The 23751-nt window shown below is 49.7% G+C and overlaps 1 protein-coding gene and 1 long non-coding RNA gene across 4 annotated transcripts in view; one reads left to right on the top strand and one right to left on the bottom strand.

The window, feature by feature from the left end:
- The window catches only part of LOC126530830 (roundabout homolog 2-like), a 190803-nt gene that overhangs the window by 87269 nt on the left and 79783 nt on the right, over positions 1-23751 (bottom strand). The window lies entirely within an intron of this gene.
- Positions 889-23751, top strand: part of LOC129385025 (uncharacterized) — a 204879-nt gene continuing 182016 nt past the window's right edge. Inside the window, exon 1 of the long non-coding RNA XR_008612556.1 lies at positions 889-1984. This is a non-coding gene — a long non-coding RNA (uncharacterized lncRNA). The remainder of the gene's footprint in view (positions 1985-23751) is intronic.

Here is a 23751-nt window from a genome sequence, read left to right as displayed (position 1 = left end):
CCGCCTGATATATACCTCGAAGGCAGAGAGTTGGTTGGTTAAAAAGAAATTGAAAGTGTCTGTGAGCAATTAGACGAACTCTGTAGCCGCCAGTCACGCTTTCGAATGGCAGCCCCTTTGCGGAGACGCAGACAGCGAAACCGATTTGGACGTGATTGCTGCGCTTCGCGACACTTTTACGGTCTCTCGCGAGCACAATGTGGGTAAAAAGGCGGAACCGTAACTTCCTCCAATAGTATATATCTAAATGCGGGAGCGTCACGTGAGCGCTGTTAAGAGCAGTGTACCGTTTCACGATACGGACGTGCTCGCTTGTTCACAGCCCATAGGTCAATTATCCACCCGAGTTACACCTCGGCGAATTTGGCTCACTCGCGAGGCGTCATTAGTAGCATGTCACGCGCCGTGCGCGCGCTGATGAAAGAGGCTTCTTTTTCCGGATTCAAAACAAAACCACAAGGTTAACAATGCTAAAAGATGCAACCTTATTTGCTTCTTTTTCTTTAGTTTAGAAAGTAGAGCCTGCGGCGTTTCTGTCGTTAGCACGCTGTAATGGTCGCCACTTTCACAAAAGTTGCACACATTGCAACGGAACGTGCTCGCACGCGTCCTAAATTGACGATTCACCTGTAAACGAGATTGAAATGTATTAATTTATTTCTCAGCACGATCTCCATATCCGGAAACAAACCACTAATAAACAAGACGTAGCGCAAGCACCCAAAATAATCACATACCATTCATAGCATTTCCCACCAAATACCCTTCCCAGTAGACAGAGAACTTGTCAGCGGTTCTTAATAGCTAACGGTGACGTGTTTATGGCTTTACGATAAGATTAATAGGCAGAGATGGCGTGGTTTTACGTATTTAAATATTTTTGTTTTACGCGGGGTGGCGCTCTCACCATGGTAAACCGGAATAAAAGAATGACGTGACAAACACTCGGCCTGAACAATGCACACGAACACGCGAAACGAGAACCACAGATAGCCGGACAACGACAAACGATCTCCTTTCACCAGCAGGCTCAAACACACGTCAGCCACACTACGAAGGCGCACACTTTTCTTACACGATATCTAAGAAGTTGTCGGTTGTCGTAGGATGATGTTTAGAATGTTGGCTAAATTCATGTGGTAACCGCGAAGAGGTTTTCGTACAATACACACCGCTATAGACGATATAGTGTACGTTAGCACGCCGTTTCCGTCGTCCTGCTCTAGCGGGAGCAAATAGTGGGAGTAGCGAAAGCTGGCGATGGTGTTTTTTTTTTTTTTTTTTTTTTTGCGTTCGCCATGATGGCTCGTCTCCGCCTTTGTGGCACGCCTATCGAGCGGCGGTGATTAGGGAGCCGACGAAGGCCTTGCGCCGCGGGCTGGATCGGGGCAACAGCGAGGCTGCTTTGATTTCGGGCAGTGAGACGCCGCGTTCTCATCTGCCGCCCTGTCTACAGAGCACCGACGTCGACGCTAGAAACGCTGACGTGCTTGCTCCTAAAGTCAGGCCGCTCACCCGCGAATCGTTATCAGCATCGCGCGTAACGATCATTTTGCACTCTGTCCAATGAAGCCACGAACTGCGAGCACCGTCTTTGAAGCCAATTGAACACGGCAAAGCGGCAAAGCCTCTTCTGGCCGGCGAGGCAAGATTTTGACGTCACCGCGTGCCGGAAGCGGCAATTTCCGGCACTGCGGCACCCGGCAGCTGTCCCACCGTGCTCCTACATGCTCCTACCTTGTTTCGCCTGGTGCGCGCGTTCGTTTTTTAAATTCTTTGCCGCTGACAGTTTATTTATTGCGTCTTTTGAATGCGTGAAGGCTTAACGGGTGATGCCGAACAGATGTGCGCTAGCCTGTTCTACGAAATGCCTATGTTGAAGAGGGCACTGGCCGTTTTGTTTCCGAAGAATCACAGCGCTCGGAACAAGTGTGTACTTAGGTGCCATTCCTCGAGGCGTGTGGTGCCTACTTTCTAGACGAAGGTAAGATTATTTCTGTGCAAAAATACTTCCGGTCTGCACACCTTTTCGCTGCTCGGGTTTCTTTCGTATTGCCTTGAATGGAACGCTTGGAAACTCAAGCGCGACCTAAAAACAACAACGATGGTGGAAGTGGTATTAACTAGGGGATCACTTGTACGAAATGTGGTTCGCCATTTATGCAGACGAGCGGTTTATTTCAGATCTTCGATGGGAAAGGCATCTCAGACTGATTCAAGAACACGGGGTGTACTGCAGATATTTTGATGCTCCCAAGTCGTGTATGTTGGCGGCTATTGTGCAAATTTCGCTTAAGGAGTGGTGAAATATGGCAGCTGCAGAAGAAAGAGGTTCGTTGTAGATAAAGATCAGACCACACTGCATGACGGCGCTCACTTGGTATTAGCAAGGTTAAGTCAAGGTGATCCGAAAGGCTGCCTGTCTATGCGCATTTCGTAGAGTTCAGACGCTGAAGAGCTCCTGCTAGACGGTTGAAACGTCATCAGGTACAGGTGCCCCAGAAAGTAAACGGAGTGTGCGAGCGGTGGCCGAACCACATCTGCGTGTACTAGTGGCAGCAGTGCGTATACTACATGGCATGCGCGAACGTAATATGCGGTTGTCAGGGTTATCATGCGACATGTTTTTGACCGCTGCCTCATAGGCGGCTCCGAAGAAGGAGCGCTTCTTCTAACGGTCGACTTCTTCCAACGGGAGGTTTCTGAGGGTGCCACAACTATTTATCAGTGGCAAACAGCTCTCGCCAGAACCGTTTGCTTGATAAACGCACGGCGCCTGTCACTGTCCGCAGTTTGTCTCTTTGGAAACGCGATGATTGCCGCGGTGGTCATGCCGCTGTTTCAGTCAATGGCACGGAAATAAGTCGTTTCTGCAAGTGCGTAAAGGTTGCCCTAGCGTCGACTACTGTAACTAGCGCTCATTCGCCTGGGCCCTTAATTAGGCAGGATTTAAAAGCATATCGAAAGGCACCGCAAATTTTCTTTGCGTGTGCTACCTAGCTCGCGATACCGCTGTTAGCGCCGGGAGATGCAGTTCAGCAAGAGCTCGCGCGCTCCGTTTACTTTCTGGAGCACCTGTACCATGATTTGCAATATTGCCCGCGCAACAGGACCGCACTTGTGAATTGTTGGTGGCCGTATTGACAAACTGCACACGAATATTTTATTTTGTGCCACATAAGAACAAGCCTGCGCATATTGCGCGAGATGAAAAGTAGAAAAAGATCAAGAAAAAACTGGGCAGAAGCCATTCCTCGCATAGACCACGTGCTGATCCAAAAAGATGCCGTTTGCAACAAGCGCTTTACGAAGGAAATGATGGTTGAAAAAAGATACTTCACTGAGTTTGGTGGCAACATTTTGCTTGATTTTCCAAAGGGAACCATGCCGGCAGATCACGTCATACCTTGCATTTTCCCACCGGCATACGTAAAAAAGCGGACGCCACCCATGACCAGGAAATCACCCCCACCCACAAGGCCCAGAAAGAAACGACGTACGGCAGAAGTCAGCACGAATGATGAGGTTTATGGAGCACTCCGACGTGACGAGATGAGGCAATCACCCTCTGCTCCTATACACAAGGACCCAACTGTTGCTCCTGCAGAAACGGGCTTTTCCTTTGGTGAGCACAAGTTTACAGAACCCTCTAATTTCAACGTTCATGAAGGCTGCCTCACCAGACATATTGACACAACGCACAGCAAAGACTCTGCAGCAGAGGATGCACAGGCCAGCTCCACCGTCGGTGGCTCAACTGCCAATTGCTGCTTGGAACTACCATTGTGTGCATCAAGAGGGACTTACTTCACAGCTATTGCTTTATGGAAATTATCCTATCCCCATTAGGACAACCCCTTCCATCGAAGGCTCTCCTCGTCCAACAGGTGAAAAAAATCAACGTTTTCTTTAAGCACATTTAGAGTAGGCCGCAAGCTTCAAACAACAGGAATTTCAGGTGTTTGCCAGCTGCGCTGTCAGGGGGAATGGTCCGTTGTAAGCCAAGCGGTACAATGTCTTTCATTCCGATTTTCATTCTCCCCACTTTTGCTGCAGCGGGTGCACACAGGAGCTATTTTGATTTTGCATAAGAGGTGACACGTAATCGTCGCTGTTACCGAAAGCTGCAAACGACACTGGCATCTTTAGTTAGTTTCCGACTGATTGACGGTCTCTCGCTGCCCTCACTACCTCACCAGTTCACATCTTCGAGGCAAACCACAAAGCCTCGTTGCGACCCCGTCTCTGAACTAATGCTCGGAGATCTGCATGGCGCGGCCGTGCACCGCCATCCCGAAAAGATTTAGCCGTACAACGACAGATGCCTGGTGGAGATATCCAGGTTGGCAGCCAGGCACCACAGCTCGTATGCCTTATCCATGCTCCGTGACGGCAAATAATGTATACTGAGGAAGAGCGGAAACAGTGGAAGGTGAGACGCGGCTTGAAGCGACTGCCGGCAAAGTGAGAGCCATAACGACCGTGACGTCGTAAAAGACTGATATAGCTTTCACAGCGCGTTCCCAAACATACAAAGGCACTCGTACGCGTTCAGGCAGGACTACTGGAATCTTCACAATGCAGAACAAGATGGGTAGAAAGAGGGTGGATGGGACGTCAGCCGTGCAGGCGAGGCTGGGGGCCATGTGTTGTGCTAATGGCTCCATCCCCCGACGGGGGAGCCCAGAGCAATGGATGCCCACGCTACTCGAGCTAAAGGGTTGCCACCGTGCGGAGGGTTCAGGCCCCGCGTCGTTCCAGTTCTAGCACCACAAAACTGCAGCAGTAGCAGCTAGCCATAAAAGGCCAGTCATGGTCCCAAAACAAAGGGAGGCTTGCCTCGCGGCTTTCTAGTGTCGCCCAGCCTCTGCGCCGCCGAGCTGTCGACCGTTCTCCCTCGATCATTCAGGCTTGGCAACCGCAAACACGAGGTGGCGTGGCCCTGAAACGGCGACTCCTCTTCCTTGCACGAGAAATGCGGACGGGGTGCGACTGGGTGGAATGCTTTGTTGGGGAGGGACGCGGGTTCTAATTGAGAGTGTGGGGATTGCGAGGCAGCGTGAAGAGAGTGGGGAACACGGAGAAAAGCAAAATTTCTTGCGGGGCAACGTGTTTCCGTCGCCGGAAGCAGCAGTTCGCTCATTTAGGTGGCGTTTCAGTGGTTACCCTGGATTGGGGCTCAGAAGTGCTCTTACATTGATCGGCTTGCTTGTGTGGCGCCGCGATAGGCGTGTCGACGGCGCGAAGGAATACGCGGAAGCGCGCTCATGAATGAACGCAGAAGGCGGATCGAGTGACTAGAAGCCACAGGTTTTTATTTGCTGCATCCTGACGACCGTGAAGTCTCAAAGTGTGGCGAGCTTGCCTATTTTTTAACGGCTACCCCTCGCTTGTTCCGGAAGTTACGCGATGGCGCACACAAGTTTGTCCTCGGTACATTGATGGCATGCTGTGTCTTCACGGTATCATCTTGTCTCTTGCTGTCCGGTGCCGCCACGGTTTCTCGCAACGTGTGTTTTCGACTGAAAAATATAATTAATAGGATAGACTTGTTTGGCAGACGAATCATTCAGTACATGGCTGTGAGCTAGACCGGTGATGGCAGAATCAGGGCTAGTCGGTGGTTTTGTCAACGCTTGACTTTCGAGCTCTCAGGTGTGGCGGTACCGTCCTCCCGCCGATGATGCGGCTTTGCTGCGTGCGGTATTGAAGCGGCGTCGTCGCATAACGGTGGTGCGTCGTTGCATGGTGCAGAACCACGGCGCAATGTTATGTTGATGAAGTGGTGCAGTGCGAGCACGCGAATGTGACAGAACGAAGCAAAACGAACCCTATGATACTTAGCGGACGCGCCTGCGAGCTAGCACCCTAAGCACTCAACAAAACTTTAACCACATAACGCGTTTCCGCACATGTCAGCCTGGCACCCAGCTGCCTCTCAGCTGGCGACTTGGTTATTCCTACATACTAAAAACAAATAACGCTTTTGGACGGGAGAAGGGCAGACGACAGATACGACCGTTGAGTAGCAACCATCATGCTTTTTCTAGTGAGGGGCTATCTGTAGTCGTCATCAGGCTCAAAAGATCAGTACGCGTTCAGCAATCCCATTCTAGATTTGACGAGTGCTTCTTGAATAAATATACGCAGTGCTCACAGACGCAAGATTCAGCATGCTTGTGAATAGCAAATGCTTCAAAAAATTTTGCTCGTTCTTTGTTCTCTATATATCTTCAAGATGATCGATGCATCGCTCAAAGTGTGGCATGTATTTACACGCGCGCACGTAGCTAGGCGACTGGTTACAAGGCATAGGAGGGAGGGAGTAGTTACGCCCTTGGCAAGTTCGCGCGGTCACGTAGTGTATCATTGTCCCAACGGCCCGCGTGGCTTTCATGTACCAACCGGCCCAAATTAGCGCAGTGCTAAAAAGAGCAACAACCACTTGTGCAAGTCTCCTTTTTTCGTATATGTAACAAATTAGTTGCGAACAATGCCTCAAGGCGGCGTGTTGCCTGTTTGACGCTGAGAAAGCTCCATGGCACTTAGGATTGCGGCGACTCAGAAGGTCCGGGCAATGCAGCGCGTTTCTTGCGCGCACGTTATCCCGCATCGCTTGGCAGCAGCTGGAACAACTGCGGTGTGCTTTTATGTGGGCAGCTGCATAACTCATTTCATGGTGGAGAGCACTTTAGATTAAAATCAGCAGCCTCTGAGATACAGTATTGGATGGGAGAAAGTGCGCTCAGGCTTGTACACGTTGCAGGAGAAAAGTGACCGATTACGTTTACAATTCTTTAAAAATTTAGTTGATTAGAGTTGTCAATTACTGCTCCACGAAATTAATTGAGCGATTATTAAATTGTAATCGATTACTTTAACTTTTTTTTCCTCCGTACCTTTACGAACATTGCACAAATACAGCAAATAGAACGAGCTGGCCTGCCTCTTAATGCGTCCTTTGCAGCCCTTCACACGCAGTTTATATTCACGAAGAATTGAATTTCGAAAGTTTCGTCAGTACGTTTCCTTCGCCTTCTTATGAAGATGTCTGCAGCGGCACTGAAAACTTGCTCAATGTGCGCGCAAGATAAGATGAGTGTGTTGTAACGTACGAACAACTTTTTCACGAGACTGTGGTTACTCAAAATGTCGCGATGCTCGGGTCTGCATCCTCTATGAAACGCAGTGCTTCATTGTTGCTGAGGCCAGGGGAAGGCACTCCCGATAGGGCTAGTTATAAGCTGAAAAATCCACCATAGGTCATTCCCTGGCATGTACGTTTGAAGTGGCCATCACTTCGAACCAAAGAAGCGCCCTTACAATATGTCGGCCAACATCGCGGGTGGACCTTCTTCCGGCATCCTTCGTTGTTTAGCCATACAGACTCAAACGACTAAGTATAACAGACCCCAGCACGCGTTCACGTTGCTTGAAAAGATGGCAAAATCTGTAATGTAATTTAGTATGAAGCTGCATATTATTAACCCTAAAAACAGTGTTCGTGTGCTACAATCACATAAATCGGCGTATACAGGTCACGTATTTGTCAAACAGATTGAAACATATGCGCTTAACGGCCAACGGCTTCTATCTGCCCCAGAAGCCAAGCACAGACGGCCCTAAGCTAGGAATTGGAATTGAGCAGAAGCTCTTACAGCCCATGAAGGCCGTCTGAAATCGCTTCCGAGAGAGAGAGAGAGAGAGAGAGAGAGAGAGAGAGAGAGAGAGATTAATAAGAGAAAAGCTCAGGAGGTTGGAGTACAGAGAGAGGTGTGAAAATCTGCAAGGCTGCTATGTTAAGGTGACCGAAGCGTAGCTGCACGACGCTGATGGTGGAAAGGAGGTCACCTATTGTATAAGTTTTTATCCCTTTGGACACCACAGTACCCACCAATTTTAAGTACTCAACGTTGCGTCGCCTATCGTACGGCACGTTTCGTCAAAATATGTAGCTGGTTACATGCAACTGGGGTTACTGAAATATGCAGTCGAATTACAGTGAGCGTTACCGATTCAACAAAGTGATCGTTAAATTACAATATTACCAAAAAATGTAATTCATTACACGTAATTGTTGACATGTAATTCGTTACGCACAAGTCTGGGTGCGAGCAGCCTTTTCGTCTCCATGCCGATGCTGCCAACAATGATGTGGCCGGGGACGTGTTTTAGTGCATTCGGGGCCGCGTTTTACCGCCTTCTTCCAACGAAAACAGCTTGTTCCCCAGAACGCTGTACTCTAATGCTCGAATCAAACAACTGATGTCAAACCAAGTCCAATGCGTGCGTAGCCACAACATAACAATGTAAAGAGTGTACTCATCGGAGTATATACTACTGCGTGCGCGCTTAAGTTTCCTGGGCTACGTCGCCCTTTAATCGCGACTCGGGCTTACATTGTGCGGCTTCGTAGAGGAGCGTTCGCATGTGGCGCTGTGGCCTGCTGTAGAGCAGAGGCAGCTTCGTGCACGCGAAGCCTTTACACGGAAGTTCACTGGACTTTCCTACGACTGCGAAGTTGCAGCAACGCGGCTGAGCCCCTTACGCCCGACTGCAGGCACGGGTCGTCTTTGTTCTGAAGCCCCTGCTTTGTCTCCGAATCATCTCTTGGCTGACATCGTAGAGCGGGAGAAAGGTCGGCAAGTTATCGGGAAGTTGATTGGTATAGTTAAGCGTTCCAAAGCAATGATTGATCGGGATACCAGAAACGCCGTAGCGTAAGGGTTTCGAAATAATTTTGACCTGCCGGGCTTGAACAAGCAAGAAATCGTGGTACACGAGCGTAATTGCATGGCACACTGATCAGAATGCGCGCACAGGGGTCAGAAATCGTACCCGCGACCTCGTGTTTGGAAGCATAACGCCGTAGCCGCTGAGTCACCGAGGCGGGTATATCTCATCATTCATTCTCATCATATCTCTTCATTTGAATACCGCGAGCGGTATTCGAATGACGAATCACTATTTTTACAGACAAGAAACATGGCTGTCGTACAATAATTGTTCCGACAGGGCATGTGCTAACTAAAAGTAAGAGTACTTTTCTTTGAAAGTGAGCCGTATGAGACGTCGCAGCATTGAGATTACAGCTAACCGATCAAATTACTGATCGTAGTATGTAAATAGGTGTAACTACTTCATCCGTCAAACACCGTGTCCACGAGCCTAAGGAAATGTCCTCCACGCGTGGGAACGATCAGTGTGCTGAACCACACCTTTAGAGCCTAATGAATACTGACGCCGACAGGACTATTTAGCTGTGTCGGAAGCATTCCTTTCTCGGCAGCACAGATAAATAAGTGCCTGTGACTTAAACATGCCTGATTCAGGTGTGTGTAAAACAACAGTAAAAGCTATGCTGCACCACGCTCAAATTTACGCGTGCCGGCGATCGAAGACACCTCACTGCTGCGACAGGCTCGTTTTACTATGCCCAGGAACGTGTGAACAAAGGGGGAGGATCAAGCCTAAAGCCGGCTAACTGCCTCGATCTGGCAAAGAAAACAGTGTCGAACCACCGACGCAGCTCCTCGAGTAATGGCGTATACAGCAGGCTCGCGTACCATTTCTGAATACAACATGTAACTCGCAGCAAGTACATGCTTCACTGATATAAAACATCACTATAGGAAACCTTTAACTAACGATCGGTGCTGTGAGAACACGTGACCGGAAACAAATTACGAAACAGTGAGCGAAACCGAGAATAACCAGCTCGCCAGCATAACATAAGGAGTCAGGCGTTTGATTCATCGCATTCGAACGTGACTCGCCGTGGCCCACTCATTAAATGCGTCCATTCAGATGGATGTAGCTGCATTCAGATGGACGTAGAGTATAGGTAGCGACTAAGTGTTACCGCACGTTAATGGGCGGAAGCCCAAGCGGAGGCGGCGAATGCTCGCAGTATTTCACACGCGCAATGTAACAGCAACAGGAACCGTGCGACTGGAGAGAACAAATTGGTTTTTTTTATGTAACGCTAAGCGGCTTTGATAGGCGCCGCGCACAGAAGCGGAGCGCACTCCCCGCGCTCCACTTTTGACCGGCACTCTGGCCTCCACCGAAGAGGTGCGATGATGGATCTCGGCCAGCCCGCAACCGCGGTGCCTTGGCACTGCTGCCCGCATCCCTCTCTATGCCATGCTCTCGCGCTACTGCCACGCCTTTCATTCCGCGCGCACACAGTAAGCACACCACTGCCATGGACAGGCGTTTCCTGTGCATGCATTTTCGCTTATGGCTTATCTTGGACAGCGCGAATGAGCCGGTGGGGCCAGTACCCATAAGCACGTTGTCACTGCGCTTTTTGTTTTCCTTTGCCGCTTCGTCGAATAGGTGATTTGTCCTGTCGCTGGATCAAGTCCACTTTCACGAGTGCAGTTACGTGAATGTTGCGGGCGCTGCGCTTGAGGGGAGACACGGAATGATGCGGGCTGGCTAGTCGCTAGCGTCGGCAACTGCACGTAACGGAGTCACCTCGAAAAATCGCTCCATATGCTGTTGTAAGATATTACGGCGTGTTGGTAGCGAAGTCGAAAGCGCTTGACCTTGCCGAGCGTGCATTCGGGAACAATACGAATGGTGTTCATTAGAGCGGGTCTGTCTGGTTCAGCTATGTGCTGTACTGTAGGTTTGCATGGCGTTTTCTAGGTATATTAACTCAATGCCGAAGGGCGCCACCTCGTAGAACAGGTGGAGCTTTGCCGTAATTATTTAAGGAGTAAAATTGCAGCAGCTTTCTACGACTTCTGTACTTCCAGTATAGCAGGACTTTACAAAGAATGGAATGAAGGTAAGACCTCAGCACAAAGAGCGCACAAGGGCGCGACCACATGTCGTGGTGTATACGCACGACAGCCGTAAAGAACTGAGGTCATAAGGGAAAGGCATGGAGGTTAACCAGGCTGAGCCTAGTAGGCTACCTGGCACTGGGGAAGGGGGAAACGGGATTGAAGGAGAAGGAGGAATGTGCGGTGTGGTACAATGGCGCAGACGATGCTGCGACACCTACTGCCGGCTCCTGACAACTGCCGGCTGTCAGTTGGGCTATATATACTCCCAATATCCATGCTTTTGACAATGTACAAACGTCTTCAACAGTAAACGGGACAGGCTGCATGTCTTGTAAACATATCAAAACTTGTATAGTGTGAGACAACTGCCTCACCAATGACAGAGTATGACAGCGATACATTTGCGTTTGAGACTCTGAACTTCCGGCATGCCTCCAGCGTGATTTAATTACTGCCTCGTGTTCTGCTTACGTTTTGTCCCGCCTGCATACAGCTGTAGTCCGAAATAAAAACCCCACGGGATTAACATGAAGCTCTGCATCACGTGCCTGTGTTGAAACTGCAAAAAAGATAAAGAAAATAAAAAATAATATGAACGGTGGCAAATGGTGCAGGTCTGCTGGAACGCACACGCAATGTTATCTATGCCACTTGCGGTGTTTATTGCGATTAAGGTCACTGATGTGCCTCTAATGTGGTTGAAGTACCTGTGAACCCATAAATATATGTTAAAGTTCCTATCATAGGCGACAGCTGTACTAGGGACAGTTTCCCGTTGGACCGAAACGAGATAACGGAGGCGCTTTTACATGCAGTAGTAGCACACGATAACCAAACGTAATGAGAGTTGAGGGACGCCTGAGAAGAGAAGGAAAGGTGATGGACTGAAGCACAGAAACTAGAGGAGGAAATTGCCAAGCAGTCCGTCTTGCGGAACCTCACTACTTGCTTTTGGTGGGAGTCGTCTTGAGTGGTTCAGGCTGGTGTCGGTGTGCACCGCCGCTGCTGTGCCATCGTTGACCTACTGGATCGTATCATCGCTATTCTACGCTGCGCAACGCATTCCCATCACATTTCTTTAACCGTGGGCATTGTTGGTTCCAGCGACGTCTGTATCTCGCTTGCTTATGAATAGTTCTTGTTATTATTTTTAACTAATACTCTCTCTACTTCCTCGTTCGACGTCAACACTTTGTTTATGCGTACAGCAATATATAAACTGGGTTGGGAGTGATCAGTTTTTTGTCTGGAAGCTGAGCACTTGGCACGATGCTCTCAGCGTCCAGCGCTGGCGTGCCGCAAAGAGAGAGAACGAAAAAAAGAATATTGCACAAGCGTTACCCGCACTCTGACTGTTGGTATAGGCAAAGATATGGCACCGACGCGACATGGCACAATGTCCAGCTTTCTTTGGCCATTCACATGAAGCGGCTCTATTTGCAGCTTGCAAAAACTATCGCAGCTGACGAAACTCTCCATGTTCGAAGCAAATACATTGGTTTGCCCTTTTTTGATGTCATGATACTGGGCGGCCATTGTTTTCCACCACCCGTGACAGAGCGCCGACTTCCACATGATCATTATTATTATTATTATTATTATTATTATTATTATGATCCTACAATAGGGTCCGCGCCCTTAACGCATAAAGGGGTTGACCCAAATGTGGAAGACAGTTTTTTTTCTTCACTGTTCAGCTTTTTTTTCTTTTAAGTGGCCGATATGAAGAATAACGATGACGCGGTGGCTTCAAGCGATTCCACCGTCAAAAATCCACCTTTCTACATCAAATTTTTTTTTAGCATATTACGAAGGTTGTATAATGTTTCAGTAATGTCTGATACATAAGATACGCTACATTGCCTATAAGGCTTCAGTGCTCGGCCTTTTTAAGATAAGTGAGCCAAACCATAAACATCGGCCAAGTGCGCTTGACAGAAACTGGGTCGCCTCCAACGCGTTCATGGCGAACGTTCACCCGTTAGAAAGCTTCAATTTTATTAAGTGGAGAAATTTATTCCTGCTCTAGGCATCGGAAAGCTTTTGTGCCGAGCGACGTTTAGACGAAGATTTCCCACTTTGTACTTTGTTTCTTGGTATATGTTTTCGCTCAGCCTTTCTTCTTTATTAATTATTTCATTTATTATTTTTTGTTCTAGTTGAGAACCTGGCGAGGTGATGGCGTCTATATTCCACCGACGATGCGTGCTGTTCTTGTTTCATTCTTCGTCGCATGGATGACGTTATCGATGGGCACTGGTGTAAGAAGAACGCATGCGGTGCTACGGCGAAGGTGTCAGCAACAAATACTAAAAATCTTCGAACGAGAAGAAGACGTTTCCATGATGATGGCAATATTGCTCAGTGTTTGCTTGACAGCGTTTCACGAATCCCTGCAGGGAGCCTCGCATCTCGTTAGGCGAGAAAGCTTTTGGCACCTCAGGGGGACGGAGGGACGGGGGGGGGGGGGGGGTGGAGGTGGAAGGTGCATGGGTGGCGACTTGAGAAACCTAAGTTTGGAGGCAGTCTATCATGTGTGACGTGCGCCTCTAAACTTTTCCGCCGGCTTTTTTGTTGCTCGCTTACCTTAGTTCTGCCCTCCTTTCATAATCTTGCCTTGGCAACTTTGCTGCACTCTGTATACGTTCCGTAATGGCTTCTTTTAACAGCGGCATTTAGAAGCATGAACAAAAGTACACTTAGATTTCTTTTGTGTGCGTGTTGGACTGGTGACCGGTAAAGGTGTGTTACCGATGACTACTTGCCAAGTCGCCTAGAAAATAGCAACAGTTAAACATGGAGACAGGACCTGACCCTGTTGGCTTGCTTAGCTTACTTCGCTGAGCCCGAAAGAAACAAGCGCCACACGTGAAGCCTGCACACTGGAGGTTAAAAGCGATGTTCTCACCACTTCACTGCAATGAAACCAGCGTTGTCGTGATAATCTTGTCATCGTATTTATGCGCCATATATATATATATATATATATATATATATATATATATATCCTAAAACTAGTTTGTCCGAAAGACTGGTGCGTACTAGCGTTTCCTCTATGCTTAACTGACGTCGATGAGCCGTACAGATCAAGCGCTAAATCATCTCCATTTAAATATATCTCGATATCAGGGAAACAAAGAAAGCTGGGAAGGGCGCAACTCGGCAGTGTTCCTTTGTCTGCTTTAGAGCTGTGAAATCGGGTCAGCGCTAACTTCCTGTGGCAAATTTTTTTTATCTCCGATTATGGCGATGCAGCTTACAAGGGCCGCTCTATGCAGGTGGCGCAAAATATTATATATACACGATCCTGTGGCTGGTGCAGCGGCGGCTATATGGTTCTCGTCTTTGAAGCTCCCACGTTTTGCGCAGCGTATGCTTTCGAGCTTAGTTATTTGCGCTCTGACGGAGAGTATAGTGCCAAAAAGCAACTTGTCGTGTTCGATCTATTTATTTCACAAGTCACGCCGAAGATCTGCTGCTATTCTGTTTCCGCGCTTCATATTCGCTATAGTTGATACAACTTCCGAATGCATGCAGGCGAATGTTCGAGGCTATGCATCATTATCGACATCATCATCATCAACAACAACTTATTCGAGAGCATGGTTAACTGCAGGAATGCAGTAGGACTGCACTATAGTAGGATAACACGCGGAATTGGGCTCTGTTTTTCTTTGCTTTATTCACTCTCACCGATCCTCCGTTCAGGATTCTTTACATGCGACACAGTTTTCCGGGGTCGCATATCGTGAACATTCTTGTTCGATTTGCTTGAAATAGCAAAATGCGAAAACGCACGTGTACTTAGATTTAGGTGCACGTTAAAGAACCCCAGGTGGTCCAAACTACCGGAGTCCCCCACTACGTCGTGCCTCATAATCAGAAAGTGGTTCTGGCATGTAAAACCCCATAATTCATTCATTGCTTGAAATATTTCACTTATCTAACACTCTAAGTATCTTCCAGCAACGAAATGCCACGGAACGCTAATTAAACGACGCGGTTTATGGCTCGCGAAAAGAGAAATATTGCGAAGCTTCACAACGCTATACACTAACACACCATGAGACATACTAGTCTGTCACGATTGTAATGTAAAAAAAAATGGTCTAGAGCTTATGTACACGCAGTGATGCTTCGCTCATCACGTCCTCACGCATGCTGCCCTCATTAATTCCTCGCACAATCCTGCTACGCTCTCTTATATTCAGTTACTCTTTCAGAGATTGACAGCTAGAAGTAATCACGCGTATAATTGTAGCTTCGTAACCGAAGTTGCTGCAATAACTGCGCCGAGCAGCTACATACGCTCAGCAGCAGTACTGATCACTGAAAGTGAACGCCTACCATAAGCCGGGCACGACGTGAGCCTTTCAAGGAGCGGCTTAACATCGGCGTCGAAAATAGGTGCGGAGAAAATTGCCGCCGGCGCGCAATGCCTTCAATCGCAGCAGTCACGAACGCGTACAAGCGGATTACGGCCGAGAATTATGGGCAACTTGTCGGCGCCCGTTTATCCCGCGGGCTTTCGACAGCGTAGGTGATTTTTTAATTGTGCGTCCCGATTCGTCAGCTACCGCGCGTAATCAGCACTATCGTCATGGCATGTTTTTGCGAAGCCTGCGCGCAGCATGTATTGGCTCCGTGGCATCCGCAAGGGTTTCAGAAGTGTTGCGCGCTATGCATGGGTCGTGGAAACAGCGGCTCGGGAGAAGCAGCAGCGGCGGGGCCTCAGGGCCAGCAAGAAGCAATGGGCAGCAAGAGATTGAACCCTGCTTGGCAGTGGCAGGGCATCATCGACGCAGTGCCACCTAAGGCCAGAAGACGCCTCGCATGTCTCCTTGCGAGCCGCTGAACGCAGTTTCTTAAACTTTATATTTTGGATACGTCGGCACCTTCAAGCTACGCCTTCTACTCCTTTTAAGATAGAATACCACAAACGACGTAACCAACTGGCGCTGCAGAAAAGAAAGGCAACAAGAAGGGAAAATTCAGACTTAGGCCACGTGACACATTTCAGGTACACTACACGGCAGCGCTAACTCAGATCAGAAAGTGTTGTGGCCTAAAAACTGTTCTTTGTTCATTTGGCGTAGGAGTATTCATTACTATTAAGGAAAAAGGAAGGCCAAATTTGAGTTTCCGTGCGTCAGGGCGTCAGTCTGACAGCGCAGTTCCTAAAAAGTTCCTAAAGTAGCTTTCCTTATACTGGCCACTTTGAAGCAGGAATAGTTATCGAAACTTGCTATAGGGTGAGCTTTCTTGCTCTTTTACAGTGCAATACAGTGAGCTCATCCTCAGTGATGAACACTTATCTATACCTGATCAGACGCTGTCAAAATCTGCGACGCCACTGCGCGCTGGTGTGACTACACATAAATGGCGCACTGTCTTTCGCTTTCATTTCTGGCCTTAAGCCTATACGCTCACGGTACGTGTGGCCACTTGCAGATATTGACTTCCAATGTCTGCGACGAAGTACTTTTCGTTCTAGCTACTTTCGTGCTTGAATGCATAAAATGGCATTTTATTTAGGAGGAAAAGTGGGACGGCAGGGAATTTTACCGCAAGTTTGGCGGCTCATATCTTGACACCGGTGTCATCTTGAGAGTTCGTTCTAAGTCGATAAGCCTTGCAATCTCACCTTCTACAATTCGTAAATTACAATATGCGTTGCAAAGTAGCTAGCTAAAAACTTAATCAGTGAAATTTTGTTAATTAGTTGATTAGGCAGTTTGATTTCTCGTGGAAGTAATGTCCACCTCATCGAGTAATAGAGTTCAAGGATTAGAATTGTGGTATCTCCTATGGGGAATTAAGAAAAAAATCTGTGATATTATTATTATTATTATTATTATTATTATTTATTATTATTATTATTATTATTATGAAAACATACAAAACACAAAGGAAACAGGGAGGGAGCAAGCTGACTACTGCCACCGAGAGGGGCACAACGCCTGCCTACTCTTTCGGGAGGAGGGAATGAAAAGAGAAGATAAGAAACAAAGAAATGGGAAAGAAAACAGGAAATAAACAAATGACCGAGGCACGGACAAAAGAAAGTAGGAACACGAAAAAAATGCCTATAAGTGGGAGACCAAATCAGTTTTCTGCATGAAACTCGCGTTGAGCAACACTCCCTTTTGGAAAAAGGCAACTATCAAGGGTCGTACACTTGAGTCCAATCAGTCCTTATTTCTTAATTAGCAGTGCACAGTGCATGACGAATGCGGGACACTCCAATATAAGTCTTTATGTGTCTCTCAGAAGCCGCAGGACGTACACAACGGACTGTCCGCATGTCCTTGACGATACGAACGTTCGCGCACCAACACAGAGCCAACTCTTAAGTTCACTAACAGTACTCTGGCACTACGGGGTGTTGGAATCGCACCTCTGGCACGAGTTGTTGGGGTCTCGGTGCTGACGCCCGTTATTGCCAATGGGTCGCAAGCCCCAAGGGTAGCGTTGGCCTGGCGGCCTGGGGCACTGGAAGCATCCGAAGGTCCCGGCAAAGCAAGAGAAGACTGGTAACAGAACAACTTGTTTATTCTAACATAGCAAAAGAGTGGCCGGTCAGGTCGACCGAAGTGGAGAGACGGGAGAGCACGTAACTCAACAGTACAAATCGGAGCCTCTCTCTTGGCGTCCGGGGGCAGCTGCTCTTATACTCTCGGCGTCGCGGTCCAAAAGGGAAGGTCACGGGATGAAGGTCACGGGATGAAGGTCACGGGACGGCGGAGCATGAGCCCACGACGGCGCGAACGGTTGAGCCGAGAGACCTGCTGAACCGAGTGCAGTGACGCATCGCCAACCCGCCCACACGACGGCGCGAACGGTTGAGCCGAGAGACCTCCAGGCTCCTCATTCGGGGAACTCCGCTCCCCGGCTGCCGCGCTTTGACAAGCGAGGGCACACACACACACACGCACACACGAAGACACGTGGCACTGAAACACGCCTGGACACGCTTGGCGGGGAAGCGTTGCGGCGGCGACGCACGGGCCAAAATGTCCGCCGCTTTGAACGAAGCCCCGGCGTCCGTTGCATCCGCGCCGGCATTACCGCGCGTTGTAGGCGAAACGTAACAGACCGCCCCGCCGGGGGAAGGAGATCCCGATGGTCAGGGGACTGCATCCGCTGTCCGGAGGGATGTCGCTCGATGATGCTCATAACCGTAGTCGGGCGTCCTTTGGCGTTTCTTGAGCGCAGCGCACAGAGAAGGCCTCGTTCTCACGTTCAGGTGCACACAGGACACTGCAAAGTGACTTCGGGAGAGTTGACATTTTTGTTCTCGTTTCCGGCAAGCGTTAGAACTACGCCGAAAGTCAACCGCTCAGTCAGCAAGCACGGCACAACCCTCACTAAGCCCTGCCAGGCTCTTTCCCCTTTTATACTGCTGCCTAGTTCCTTACAGTAGTTTAGCAGCACTCAGAACGCGTCCACAAATCGGAAAAATTGCACTAAAAAGCACATCATCACTTTGAAACACTACACAAAAGCAATAGGTTAAAAATCCTGCCTCAGGAAGAAAAACATCAGTAACAAGCAATTTTGAGGCTGATTCCCACGTTAGGGGCTTCGACTTAAGCCATCGGCGTTACCGTTGAGACTCCCCTTTTTGTAACGCACCTCAAAGGAATATTGTTGCAAAGCGAGGCTCCAGCGCAGGAGGCGGCCATTTTTGGGAGAGATGATCTGCAGCCATTGGAGAGGGCAGTGATCCGTTTCAATGATAAACCTCGAGCCGGCTAGGTAACATGACAATTTCTGAACGGCCCACACGATACACGCACACTCTTTCTCGGTGGCGCTATACGCCTGCTCACGACTCGTCAGCTTACGACTAGCATACAGGACGGGGTGTTCTACTTCTCTATTTTCCCGTTGGCACAGTACAACGCCCATGCCTCGCTCACTAGCATCACACTGAACAACGAACCCTTTTGTGTAGTCGGGCGATCGTAGCACAGGCTGGCTTGTTAGGGCGCTCTTTAGGGCGCTAAAAGCTCTTTCCTTTGTCTCATCCCAGACGACTGTTTGCGGCTCTGTCTTTCTTAGAGCATCCGTTAGGGGAGACGCGATATCCGAGTACCTGGGGATGTACCTCTGATAGTAGCCGGCGACACCTAAGAACGACCGAATATCGGTCTTCGTGCGCGGTCGCGGGAAGTCTCGCACAGCGGCCACCTTTATTTCAGAGGGGCGGCGACGACCCCGACCAATCACGTGTCCGAGGTAGACAACCTCGGCCTGTGCTAACTGACACTTGGGAGCCTTGACTGTCAAGCCCGCATCGCGCAGGCGGGTTAGCACTGCCCGCAAGTGCGCCATATGCTCAGGCCAGGATGCGGAGAATATCGCTACGTCGTCTAGATACGGTAAAGCGAATTCTTGCTGTCCCCGCAACACTTTATCCATGAGGCTTGAAAAGCAGTATGGCGCGTTCTTCAAACCAAAACTCAAAACTTTAGGACGGAATGTCCCCATTGGTGAAATGAACGCCGCATACCTACTAGCCTCTTCTGTAAGTGGAACCTGCCAATAACCCCTGACAAGATCTAGGGTGGAAATAAACTGAGCGCTACTCACTCTCTCAAGGCGCTCCTCGATGTTAGGGATCGGATAAATTTGATCCTTAGTGATGGAATTAAGCCTGCGGTAGTCGACGCAAGGACGAGGTTCCTTGCCCGGTACCTCAACTAAAATCAAAGGGGAGGTATAATCACTCTCACCCGCTTCAATAACACCGAGCTGTAGCATTTTCTTTACCTCAGCCTCCATAATATCGCTCTGGCGGGGTGACACCCGGTACGCCTTGGATCGTACTGGCTCTGGGGAGGTAAGTTCTATGTCATGAGTAAGGACAGAAGTCCTACCAGGCCTCTCAGAGAACAGACCTTGAAACTCTTGTAAGAGCTGATGTAGTTCGGTTTTCTGCTCAGGCGACAGCGATGCTTTACTTATTAAGTCACTAATGACTTGATCGGTGTCTTTCCTGTTCGTCACTGAGCCTAGTCCCGGAAGCTCGACCGGAAGCTCTTCTAACTTTCCCGCATCGGGAATTTCCTCTCCAGTATCTGGTGCCTTTAACGCTACAGGCTCAATTTTATCCCGTTCGGGCGTGCTCTGAATACCAGCTTGCTGCGCCTCTGACCCTTTTTCATCGTTCAACAACGTCGGCCCCGCAACTACCGCCTTTGCAGCGAGCTCCCAAACCTTCGATCTGGTTAAGGCCTGAACGCTAGCCTCACCAAACAAAAGCCCCTTCTCGCGCAGGAGGTAATCGGACCTGTTCGAAAATAGGTACGGGTACTGGGGGGGCAGCATAGATGACACTGCGGCCTCCGTCTCAAGTGCTCCGAAAGGTCCTTCAATAAGCACCTTTGCTACCGGCAGACACACGCTATGAGCTTCCACTGCTTGCTTGATCCATGCGCACTCGCCCGTGAACATATCGGGTTCTACGTAAGAGGGGTGAACGACATCCATCGTAGCTGCGGTATCGCGAAGCACTCGGCACTCTTTCCCGTTCACGAGGAGGTCTCGCATGTAAGGCTCGAGAAGCTTCATGTTCTCGTCAGTGCTGCCTAATGAAAAAAACACGACTTTTGGTTTTGTTTCTGGGCACTGCGCCGAAAAGTGACCCGGCTTCTGGCACGTATAACACACGCGCGCTTGCCTCGTCTCGAACCGCTTTCTGCGTTCGGCTTCGGTTGCCGCCGTCTCCTTACGTTCGGTCGGACTGCTTTCACTCGCATCCGCACTACGTGTATCCCCCTTTGCTCTCATGGGTGTGAACTTCGGCCTCTCAAACTTGGAGCCAAATTCACCCTTTTGACCGTCCTTAGCTCCGCGAGCCCGACGCGTCACAAACTCCTCGGCTAGCTCAGCGGCTCGAGCCACCGTACTAACGTCTGGCCTATCCAAGACCCAGTACCGCACGTTCTCAGGTAACCGACTATAAAACTGTTCTAGCCCGAAACACTGCAGAACTTTCTCGTGGTCACCAAACGCTTTCTCTTCTTTGAGCCACTCCTGCATGTTTGACATAAGCCTGTAGGCAAACTCTGTATACGACTCACTTCTGCCTTTCTCATTTTCCCGGAACTTCCGACGGAACGCCTCCGCTGACAGCCGGTACTTCTTTAGCAGACTCGATTTCACTTTGTCGAAATCCCCTGCCTCCTCTCTCTCCAAGCGAGCGACTACGTCGGCCGCCTCGCCGGGTAGCAAAGTGAGCAAGCGCTGTGGCCACGTTTCCCGAGAGAACCCCTGCTTCTCGCACGTTCGCTCAAAGTTAACCAGGAACAAACCAATGTCCTCTCCAAGCTTAAACGGCCGCATCAGGTCAGTCATTTTGAACAATACTCGTTCTCCTGCACCGTGTGCCTGACTTCCATAAAGAGCGCGTTCCATCTCTACCTCGAGACGCTTCATTTCCAAAGCGTGTTCGCGCTCTTCTTTTTCTTTCTGTTCTTTTCGTTCACGCTCATCTTTCTCTTTCTGTTCTTTAAGTTCATGCTCATCTTTCTCTTTCTGTTCTTTAAGTTCACGCTCCCTCTCCTCAATGGTCTCAAGGCATTCCGACAGCTCGTCATCCTCAGCTTCTAACTCAAGAATAGCCCTTAGCAGTTCTGGTTTTCTGAGTTTGTCTGAGACATCCAGACCCAACTCTCTTGCAAGCTCCAGCAATATCGGTTTGCGCAACGACTTCAAATCCATGGCTGCTCTGAATGCTGCTTTCTCTACTGCCTACTATTGTCTTGCCGCAAACTAACCCGGTAGCAACGACAACCACAATTACCAGCTCTGTTTCTAATACTAACAAAAGCCTGGCAAAACTCAGAAGAAGAAAGTCCCGCACTCACCAAACCTCGCAGCCAAGACTTCAGCGCAGTCGTTCCGCTGCAGGCAACTAGTCATCACACAGGGCTCGTTGCGCTGCTCCCGGATGGTCGTTGAGCTGCTCAGCATACAGTCAACCGCATCTCTTCGCTGCTGGCCTCCGTTGTCGCGATCTCACCGCTGGCAACCAGATGTTGGAATCGCACCTCTGGCACGAGTTGTTGGGGTCTCGGTGCTGACGCCCGTTATTGCCAATGGGTCGCAAGCCCCAAGGGTAGCGTTGGCCTGGCGGCCTGGGGCACTGGAAGCATCCGAAGGTCCCGGCAAAGCAAGAGAAGACTGGTAACAGAACAACTTGTTTATTCTAACATAGCAAAAGAGTGGCCGGTCAGGTCGACCGAAGTGGAGAGACGGGAGAGCACGTAACTCAACAGTACAAATCGGAGCCTCTCTCTTGGCGTCCGGGGGCAGCTGCTCTTATACTCTCGGCGTCGCGGTCCAAAAGGGAAGGTCACGGGATGAAGGTCACGGGACGGCGGAGCATGAGCCCACGATGGCGCGAACGGTTGAGCCTAGAGACCTGCTGAACCGAGTGCAGTGACGCATCGCCAACCCGCCCACACGACGGCGCGAACGGTTGAGCCGAGAGACCTCCAGGCTCCTCATTCGGGGAACTCCGCTCCCCGGCTGCCGCGCTTTGACAAGCGAGGGCACACACACACACACGCACACACGAAGACACGTGGCACTGAAACACGCCTGGACACGCTTGGCGGGGAAGCGTTGCGGCGGCGACGCACGGGCCAAAATGTCCGCCGCTTTGAACGAAGCCCCGGCGTCCGTTGCATCCGCGCCGGCATTACCGCGCGTTGTAGGCGAAACGTAACAGGGGCAAGCCACGACCACGAACACGGGGAGGGAACGAGCCGTTTACAACACGCTGGTCTGGGTGCTGCTTTAGGAGGTGTGGGCGGATTAACAGTCGGGCGTTGTCAATCATACAAGGAATTTCTGGGCAGTCACTCCCGTTGTGAGCACAGGTTGAAGCGAGGCGATCAGCCTCCTCATTTCAAGCAATACCCATGTGCGAAGGTATCCACTGGGCCGCGAGGGACACTCCACGAGAAGTAATTTTGTCGATGGACTCTATTATACTGCGGAGGATTGGGCTATTGGCATCCTTTCTCAACAGTCTGCCAAGGGCAGCACGGGAGTCTGTAAGGATGACCAACTTCGATGTGCTCATTTCTTCGTGTACGTACTTCAGAGCAACATCAATCGTTGCCGGCTCCGCATTGTTGATGAGGATGGATGAGGTATTCGAAACACGCTTCTTATGTCAGTCGAAGGGCGGAAGAAAGCTACTGCAGCGCCTTGAGCGTCGCTGCTTACCGATGCGTCCGTAAATACTTTAAGATGGCGTCCATATTTTTCAAATAAGTGCAGTTGGGCCAAGTGGAACAATGCCGAAACAGGCTGGTCAGACTTTCTTGTGTATCTCGGGAATCGAAAGATAAATAGGGAAAGGAGTCGTCAGTGAGGTAGTACCGTCTGAACTGCCAGCAATGGCAACGAACAATGTTGCCATTTTCCCCATGCGAGAGAACGGTCGCTGAATCAGCCGGTTAATAAGTGCTTATCCATCTGATGCTCGATGCAGAGGCTCAACGTGATGTAACGCTCCTTGGTCAGCTTGCAGCCTCAGGGGCAACTGGTGTGCTTCAGTGAGTAATGGAGCAGACTGCGCCTCACGAGGTAAGCCAAGAATGACTCGGAGGGCAACACGATGGTCCCGTTCCAATTTAGGCATCAAACTAGGCGGCACCTTCAAGACTGGCAAGGCATACATCAAGCCAGAAAGTACAGATGATTAATATACCTGTAGTGCTGTCGTCTCGTCACAGCCGTCACCCCTAGCAGTTAAGGCACCTACATATCTGAGTAGGGACTGTAATCTCTGCCGCACAGAGGTGACGGCAGGGCACCATGATATTTGATCATCGATAACTACGCCCAGGTAGCGGTGTTACTGTACCCAATCTATCGGTGTATCTCCGAGATATAGCCGGCTCCTGGTTCGACGAGCGCGTTGTCTAGCATG

The sequence above is a fragment of the Dermacentor andersoni genome, chromosome 5 (genome assembly GCF_023375885.2).
Source record: "Dermacentor andersoni chromosome 5, qqDerAnde1_hic_scaffold, whole genome shotgun sequence".
NCBI classification, from domain to species: Eukaryota; Metazoa; Arthropoda; class Arachnida; order Ixodida; family Ixodidae; genus Dermacentor; species Dermacentor andersoni.
Note: the sequence above shows the minus strand (reverse complement) of the source record. Positions and strands in the feature narration are given on the sequence as shown.